This window comes from Cydia amplana, chromosome 3 (assembly GCF_948474715.1).
Source record: "Cydia amplana chromosome 3, ilCydAmpl1.1, whole genome shotgun sequence".
NCBI lineage: Eukaryota > Metazoa > Arthropoda > Insecta > Lepidoptera > Tortricidae > Cydia > Cydia amplana.
Genome location: NC_086071.1, coordinates 5,809,112 through 5,817,833, shown reverse-complemented (window position 1 = coordinate 5,817,833; position 8,722 = coordinate 5,809,112). Strand labels below are relative to the sequence as shown.

At 38.6% G+C, this 8,722-nt stretch overlaps 1 protein-coding gene across 1 annotated transcript in view; it reads right to left on the bottom strand.

The window, feature by feature from the left end:
- The window catches only part of LOC134662437 (uncharacterized), a 333,293-nt gene that overhangs the window by 116,336 nt on the left and 208,235 nt on the right, over positions 1-8,722 (bottom strand). The window lies entirely within an intron of this gene.

Genomic DNA, 8,722 nt, shown 5'->3' with positions numbered 1-8,722 from the left:
TGGAACTGCTGATGATGATCAGAACAGAACTCTTCAACGACGCATAGTTCACGTTTGGCGATTTGTCCTCTTCGTTATGTTTGTTAAGCAAGTTAAGTTTTTAAGCCACATTTTTGTCAAGCTCGAGTTCTGATGATGGGATCCATGAGGAATCGAGGGAACTCCTCAAATCTTAAAGGTGTGCGTATAGAGATTTTTGTATTTTCATCAGAAAATCAAGCATTTTTATTAAAAACTGTCGCATTTGATGAAGTGGAACTGCTGATGATGATCAGAACAGAACTCTTCAACGACCCATAGTTCACGTTTGGCGATTTGTCCTCTTCGTTATGTTTGTTAAGCAAGTTTAGTTTTTAAGCCACATTTCTGTCAAGGTCAAGTTCTGATGATGAGATCCATAAGGAATCGAGGGAACTCCTCAAATCTTAAAGGCATACATATAGTGATTGTTGTGTTTTAATCAACAAATCAAGCATATACATTTAAAAAGTAACATTTGAGGAAGTGTAACTGCTGATGATGACCAGAACGAAACTCTTTAACGACGCATAGCTCGCGTTTGGCGATTTTTTCTTTTCGTTATGTTTGTTAAGCAAGTTAGGTTTTTAAGCCATATTTATGTCAAGCTCAAGTTCTGAACATGGGATCCATGAGAAATCGGGGGAACTCCTCAAATCTTAAAGGCACACGTATGGAATTTTCTGTATTTTCATCATAAAATAAAGCATTAACATTAAAAACTGTCGCATTTGATGAACTGGAACTGCTGATGATGATCAGAACAGAACTCTTCAACGACGCATAGTACATGTTTGGTGATTTCAAATTTCGACTTTGACTTGGACTGGGACCCGGTCTCGGATTCAGATCCGGACTCGTACCCGGATCCGGTTCGGACCCGGACCCGGACCTGGACTCGGATTCGGACTCGGACCTGGACTAGACCCAGACTCGGACCCGGACTCGGACACAGACCCGGACCTTGACCTGGAAAACCACCATGATACCTAAACTAAATAAACCACTATGATTAATTGATTACCTACCATAAAATGTAGGTATAAAGTATGATGAGGCCAAACCCGTCCCGCTCAAACCCCCGTACACCGCACCGCATGCGCCGTTAAGTGGGTTAGGTTAGGTTTGAACTGCTATCCTCACAGAACCGAACAAAAGTGGGTTAGGTTAGGTTAGAACTGCGAGCCTTACAGAAACGAAATGCTTCCTTTTCTACATAGCGCACCATCTACAATAATCTTTCACCGGGCCGCATGGAAGTCGGTTTTTTTTTCTTAAAAATTATATCTCATCAAGTTGTTAATTTATTGTGTTAATTAAATATTTACGTATCTTATAATGCCCGCGAAAACAAAACAGTAAAAAATCAACATGGTTTTTGAAAAATCGTTTTTTTTTTTGCTAGAAAGTCTAGGGACACGAAATCAGTGTTCTAAAAGTTGATTCACCTATTTACACTTGCGCAGTCTGTGCTATCAAAATCGCCGTCAACTTAACTTAGACCAAGCTACCTCGCTTTAATTTTAACTCAAAGTAGGTTGCGGAAGAATACTTCGGCGTTCCTGAGACCTCGCCGTGTAGCAGTGAGGCGGCAACAGAGGGGTTTTAGTGGGTAAACCATGGGCCCCATTAGCCTGTATGGGAGTCCCACATAACCATCCCAGGCCGCCCCCGCGCCTGTGTGGTATGCGTAATGATTCCCCCTCTATAACAAATAAAAAAAAACCGGCCAAGTGCGAGTCAGACTCGCGCATGATGGAGGGTTCCGCACCATCAACAAAAAATAGAGCAAAACAAGCAAAAAAACGGTCACCCATCCAAATACTGACCCCGGCCGACGTTGCTTAACTTCGGTCAAAAATCACGTTTGTTGTATGGGAGCCCCACTTAAATCTTTATTTTACTCTGTTTTTAGTATTTGTTGTTATAGCGGCAACAGAAATACATCATCTGTGAAAATTTCAACTGTCTAGCTATCAGGGTTCGTGAGATACAGCCTGGTGACAGACGGACGGACGGACAGCGGAGTCTTAGTAATTAGGGTCCCGTTTTTACCCTTTGGGTACGGAACCCTAAAAAGGTAAGCATATATGTCATATTAGCTGTAGCTGTAGGTAGCTACTCACATTATGCGACATGCGCTTGCATATAATATGAATAATATGATCGTCGCGCGTCTATCAATTTTATCAATACTTATCATCACATAACAATATCTACGTGCCTATACGGTCGGTCTATTATTATGTACCCTGTACGTGGAGTCAGGGACATTACATGTTAAACAATTTAGGATTTATTTTACCTTGGACATTATATTGAACAACCAACTTAGCTCGAACCTTAATAAGATAGTGCTTAAGGACAAACGCCCATCATATATCATCAGCCGGCGACGTGATGTCTAATCACAGTCGACATGTAATAATTGTTAGTAAGTATTAAGGTCGAGTGACGCTCCGACGCCCTACATACTCGTAACATCACTACATAGTATAAAACAAAGTCACTTCCCGATGTCTGTCTGTCCCTATGTATGCTATCTTTACAACTACGCAACGGATTTTGATACGGTTTTTTTAATAGATAGAGTGATAGAAAGGTTTATGTATATATAATTTGTTGCGAAGCCGGGGTGGGTTGCTAGTTCCACATAAGTACAGTTAGCAGCAGAGATAACTGCATATACCTACATTTGTTCGCAGGGAGAGACAACTAACTCTGCAGCTGACTGTGTATGTATACATTGTCATATAAAGAAGCTATACAGTGAAATGAAAATAAATAAAAATAATAGGTAGCACTTTAAAACTTAGGTACATGCCAATTCGACGCACTAACATTAAACCGATATTAGAATGATATTGGAATCATATCAGTTAGCTGTCATTCTAGTCATGACGGTGTTTATTTTAGACAACTTTTTTCGCGATTTCGGTTTGCTCCCATTCCCATAGTAAAAGTTGCTTCGTATTATGACCTATTTATATTATACTTATTCACCCGTAAATTATTGCAGGTAACTAAATAAACATCCTGTATATCAGTGGCCTTGTAGGATCGTTACGGTTGAAACAGAGGGTTGGGATGTAGGTAGCAGTCTAACTGCATCTGACTTAGGGTTGTGATCTTTCTTTTATTGACCGCAGCGTAGCGAAGGTCTACGTTTTGACTCGGGCATTTTGCTTTTGTATGTCCGGATGTTCTCCTCTACAGGTCGCAATTCTTAACCGATTTTCGTGAAATTTTGTGACCGAATTCTATGACTAAATAAATTTTTTTTGTCAATCCGGTTTTTGGAATTTTTTCAAAATGGCGGAGTCGTGATAGCTCCCGCCTAAACAAATAGTCGTATCGGTATCATAAGAAGTTTTTCTTTTTGAGACATATTTACATAGTAAATGGCAAAAAATGCAGAAAAATTGTATTGCTGGTTTAGGCGGTATTTAGATATTTAGTTTATACTCGAGAATGAGTAGCCGAATTTCGTCAGCTTAGCTAAGAACTATCATGGCGCATTTTGTAAACAATCGCTTTTTTTGTTTGCACACAGAAAGTCTGGGTTCGATCCCCAGTAAGACATAGCTTTTTTGTATTTTTTTTTCACTTAAACTTCGTATTTTTTTTAACAAATTAAAATCTTTGTATTGTTGATTGATCAAACCGCTGTGTGGCGCTGTCATCGTGCACGGTCCCAATAAGCTATGCTCGCGAGGTCTACAGCTCGCAGAGCCACTAGTTCTTTGTTTGATTATACTATATCCTAGTTATTGCGCTCGTATACTTATTCTGCTATTAATCCGATTGTGCGAAAAATTGTCCCTTCTGGACAGTGCTTACCTAATACAACAAATTACCGATAGGTAATATCTAACATCTAACTGTGTATGATTAGAAACATATAGGTACATATAGCTAACTTCTTACCATAATATACCTACGGTCCAAAGTTTTGGCAGGCGCGGCGCCATGTCACCGGCTATGATTATCATTTTGCCGACGCGTGTTTCTATGTCTAATATTTATCACGTTAATATTTTTATTACATGTAAGAGTTACGTTAGTCATTATCTAAACAAATAAAAAAACTATGATGTACCTAGGTACAATACAATAACACAATAGGCACACGACCAGCCGGCGTGTTTCCGTTAGGAGTCATAACTTCATGACCGACTTAAATGTTTGTACCTAATATAATATATAAATAATTATGTTTTTCATTGTGGATAAATCAGATAATAAACTGGTTTAACAGATTATTTGATAGGTAAGTTGGTAATGTTGAGTTAATCTGATATTAAATTTGTGCTTGCACACTATATAAAAAAGTCAAATACGGCGTTCTTTGAATAAAAGATTTCCTTTGGCACAATTAATCTTAGTGTTCCGACTTAAGATGTACCTATTTAAGAAGTGGAGCCACCCAGATTATCAAGGAAATTGACGGTGAGCTAGTGACAGCGGCCGCATCAACGCAGCGGCAGTTATTTACGCACCAACATTATAGCCGTTTAGACTCGCGGCTCGGCTCGCGGCGCGTCTCGTGGCTCGCCTCGACACACTCGCGTTCGGCTTGTCATTCGGTTATAAACCTTATGCCGTGCCGTTAGTGTTTAAATTATATGACCACATAAAAAATATTGAATGAAATCATAGATATCGACTACCGTAGGCTCAAAGGGCGTAAGGGACAAAATGACGAAAATTAGTTATGAATGCAGTTATACTCAGTATTTTTTTCTCTATCGATTGGTATATTTAACGTCTCCATAACTTGAAAAAAATGTCCGTTAAGCCCTATGAAAAATCAATGCGTGAACACAATTTTTCAACGCATTTTGCCGTATCTGCCAATTCAAATAAATGTTGTGAGACATTTTGGCGTAACTACCAACTTTTTGTACGATACGCCTTTTTGCATCGGAAATTTTATTAAATTTGTGCTAATTTATTGACAGTTACGCCTATTTGCAGTAGATTTTTGAGTGCTAAATGTACGTTACGCCCACAACTAGTGGATATTTATACGAGTGTTAGAGAATTCAATGTAAGAGATACGCCAACATACTATGTACAATTCCGAGTTTATTAAGTGGGATGACCTAGTACTTTCCTTGTCATTTTTTTATTAAGTAGGTACTTGCAGTACCTGCTCATGTGCTCATTAATGCTTTATTTATAGGGTTACTAAAATTTGACAATTTAAACTGTACTAGTGGGTACTTTTTTCATCAGTTTTATGAAAATAATAAAACACGACTAGGTATATATATTCAAATGATAATTATGGCGATTGATTAAGATTAGACTAATAACTTTTAGTTTTGTATGTGACTGGGCCATTTGCAATTTTGATTAATTTATAGGATTAACCTTATGAAAGTTACTGTCTATAAACGTTTGCATAGAAGTAGGTACGTAGGCCTGGCCATTTGTCTTTTTTGCTACCTACTCTGTTATATCATAAATAATCACATATTCATTAAGTTTTACTGAACAGACATCAAAGAACAGATGTCAAAACTACTATTGTACCTAATAGTATTATGGTATGTAAAAGTAAAATTTATGATAAAATTAAGATTACAAACAGAAATAACGCATACATACTTTCCATAGTAAAAGTAATTGTTATAAATTGTTTTGATATACATAAATAGATACAGATGGTAGGACAGAAGTGATTCTGTTGAAGTAATACCTATATAAACAAATAAAAAAGAAAACATTGGTTTTGTGACTAAAAAAACTACCTTTTCCACGTTTAAGTATCCAAAATAACAAAAATGGGGAAAAAACTTAACAATGAATACATCTCTATGGGAAAAAACTTAACAATGAATACATCTCTATAAGTTTTTGAAAAAAAAAATTGTAAATGATAGTACTTAGAAGTATAGTGTTCCTTAAATGCAAGTTGCTATATTGTAACGAAATTGTTGGATTTACGCCATATGGTACTATATATAGTAATTTTTTTTGTACATTACGCCCTTTTTTGAATAAGATAATCCATAAAAAAGAGGCGTAAGAGACGCCCTTCTTATAAACAGTCGTGTTTTTTGGCGTAACGGACATGCTATTTTCGTAACTAAGCATTGTATCATAAGTTTAAGCAATCAGTTTAAAAGAGCTCAAAAAGTTAAGAATAAGCCACATACAGGCATCAGTTTATTGAAACAAACAAAAAAGTTATGATTTTTTTTCTCAAAAAAAAATGTTTTTTGGCTCTCCTGAAAAATCGCGTTTTGTCCGTTAAGCCAAACATAGTGATTATATTCTCTTTGGTTAAGCCCTTTGAGCCTACAGTAGTCGACAAAGAGAATATAACCACGTAGTCGATATAATGAAATACATTGTTGTCAACCTTATTTTAAATGTCATCTCTGACAAATAAGTGAACCATAGACATGTTTTTAGGGTTCCGTACCTAAAAAGGAAAAAACGGAACCGTAATAGGATCACTCGTCTGTCCGTCCGTCCGTCTGTCACAGCCTATTTTCTCCGAAACTACTGGACCAATTAAGTTGAAATTTGGCACACATATGTATGTAAGTTTGTGACCCAAAGATGGACGTGCAACGTAAATAAATTAATTTTTATCATGGAGGCCATTTTTGGGGGTTAATGTGAAAATTAAAAAACAAAGTTTTTCAAACTATAGCTGGTCAACCAAATCTTGTCAGTAAAAAAAGGCGCGAAATTCAATTTTTTTTGGGACGATATCTCTTCGCGCCTACATTTTTCAAATTTGCCGCCTTTTTCTACTGTCAAGATCTGGTTGACCAAGTATATATCGTGTTACATAGGTATCAAATGAAAGAGCTCATTGTAAGAATCTCAATTTTTTTTTATAATCTTAGGATAAATAGTTTATATAGCAGTTCTCCTCCTTCTTCATCCTCGCGTTATCCCGGCATTTTTGCCACGGCTCATGGGAGCCTGGGGTCCGCTTGACAACTAATCCCATGATTTGACGTAGGCACTAGTTTTTACGAAAGCGACTGCCATCTGACCTTCCAACCCAGAGGGGAAACTAGGCCTTATTGGGATTAGTCCGGTTTCCTCACGATGTTTTTCCTTCACCGAAAAGCAACTGGTAAATATCAAATATTTCGTACATAAGTTCCGAAAAACTCATTGGTACGAGCCGGGGTTTGAACCCGCGACCTCCGGATTGAAAGTCGCACGCTCTTACCGCTAGGCCACCAGCGCTTTTAGTTTATATAGCAGTTATTCAAGAAAATAGGCAAAAAATTACCATTCCCCCCTTATCTCCGAAACTACTGGGTCTACAATTTTGAAAAAATACACAAAATAGTTCTTTACCTTGAACAAATTAGAAATGTGCAGTCAAGCGCGAGTCGGACTTAATGTACGGAACCCTTGGAACGCGAGTCCGACTCGCACTTGGCCGGTTTTTTTTAATTTCATTCGTTCTTTTTCCGCTTGTACCCTCCATTATTGCTACTTCTTGAATGAAAAATATTAGTTAAATTTACTTACAATTTTATTTCAAAGTAAGTGCTTGGTCGTATAAAAAGTATTGGCAACGTTGTTTAACTGAGTCAAAAAATACTCGTGGCTTCGCCTCAAATTGTTACTCACGCCACTCGCCTTTTTTGACCTCTGTTGATCAACGGTTGCATATAATTCGAGACAAGAATTTTTACATGATTTTTATTTCGTGAAACGGAAAACGATCCTTCCAAGAGTCATCAATTCATCATCGGCATCGGGCCGATGAGCCGTGGCAAAATGCCGAGACAACGCGAGAAAGAAGAAGAAGTTCTTCTGATAGGGCTAGGTTAAACCTCCTCCACACTTACGTAAGAATTTACAAAGGCGACAGAGAGGCAACACGTCGAACGTGGTTCGCGGTAGACCCTCGGATTAGTAGCTGTAAAGGCCCCTGTACACAATGGGCCATCGCCGGCCAGTCCAAGGGACGCAGCCATGCGGTAGAATGAGATAGCAATATCACTTGCTCCCTCTAACGCATAAATGCGTCCCCCAGAATGGCCCATTGTGTACAGGGGCCTTAACACGGTATAATATTCTATGTTTGATAGCTTTACACTTTTACTTTTTTTACATTTCAAATATAGCTGGTCAACCAAATCTTGTCAGTAAAAAAAGGCGCGAAATTCAAATTTTCTATGGGACGATATCCCTTCGCGCCTACATTTTTCAAATTTGCCGCCTTTTTCTACTCAAGATCTGGTTGACCAAGTATAGGTATTTTTAACGATGTGTTCTTGGAGGATACAACTAAACGGAGTAGCCATTAACAGGCTTTCCCCTCTGTCGAAAATAGGCGGCCAACGGTCATACACAATGTATGGACTGACGTTTATCTGACATGGCTATTTTTACGTTACGCATATATTTGACGTTCCCCTCCCTCGCAAAAATCGGCAGACTGTTTTGTACAGAAAATTACAGACATGGCGTCTCCGTTTGATTATATCCTCCAAGGATGTGTTCCCCCCCACACTCGTGCGCGAATGTGGAGGGGCTTTGCATCGGGCTCGACATCTCGTCCGTTGGCAAGTGTGGTTCAAAACTAATACACTACCGCGCCGCACCGCCACGTTGGTGCGCCGCACCCATAACTGAGAGCGAGAAAGAGATATCTCACTATTGGGTGCGGCCTAGCGGCGAACCGTGACCTTGGTGCGGTACGGTAGTGTGATGTGGC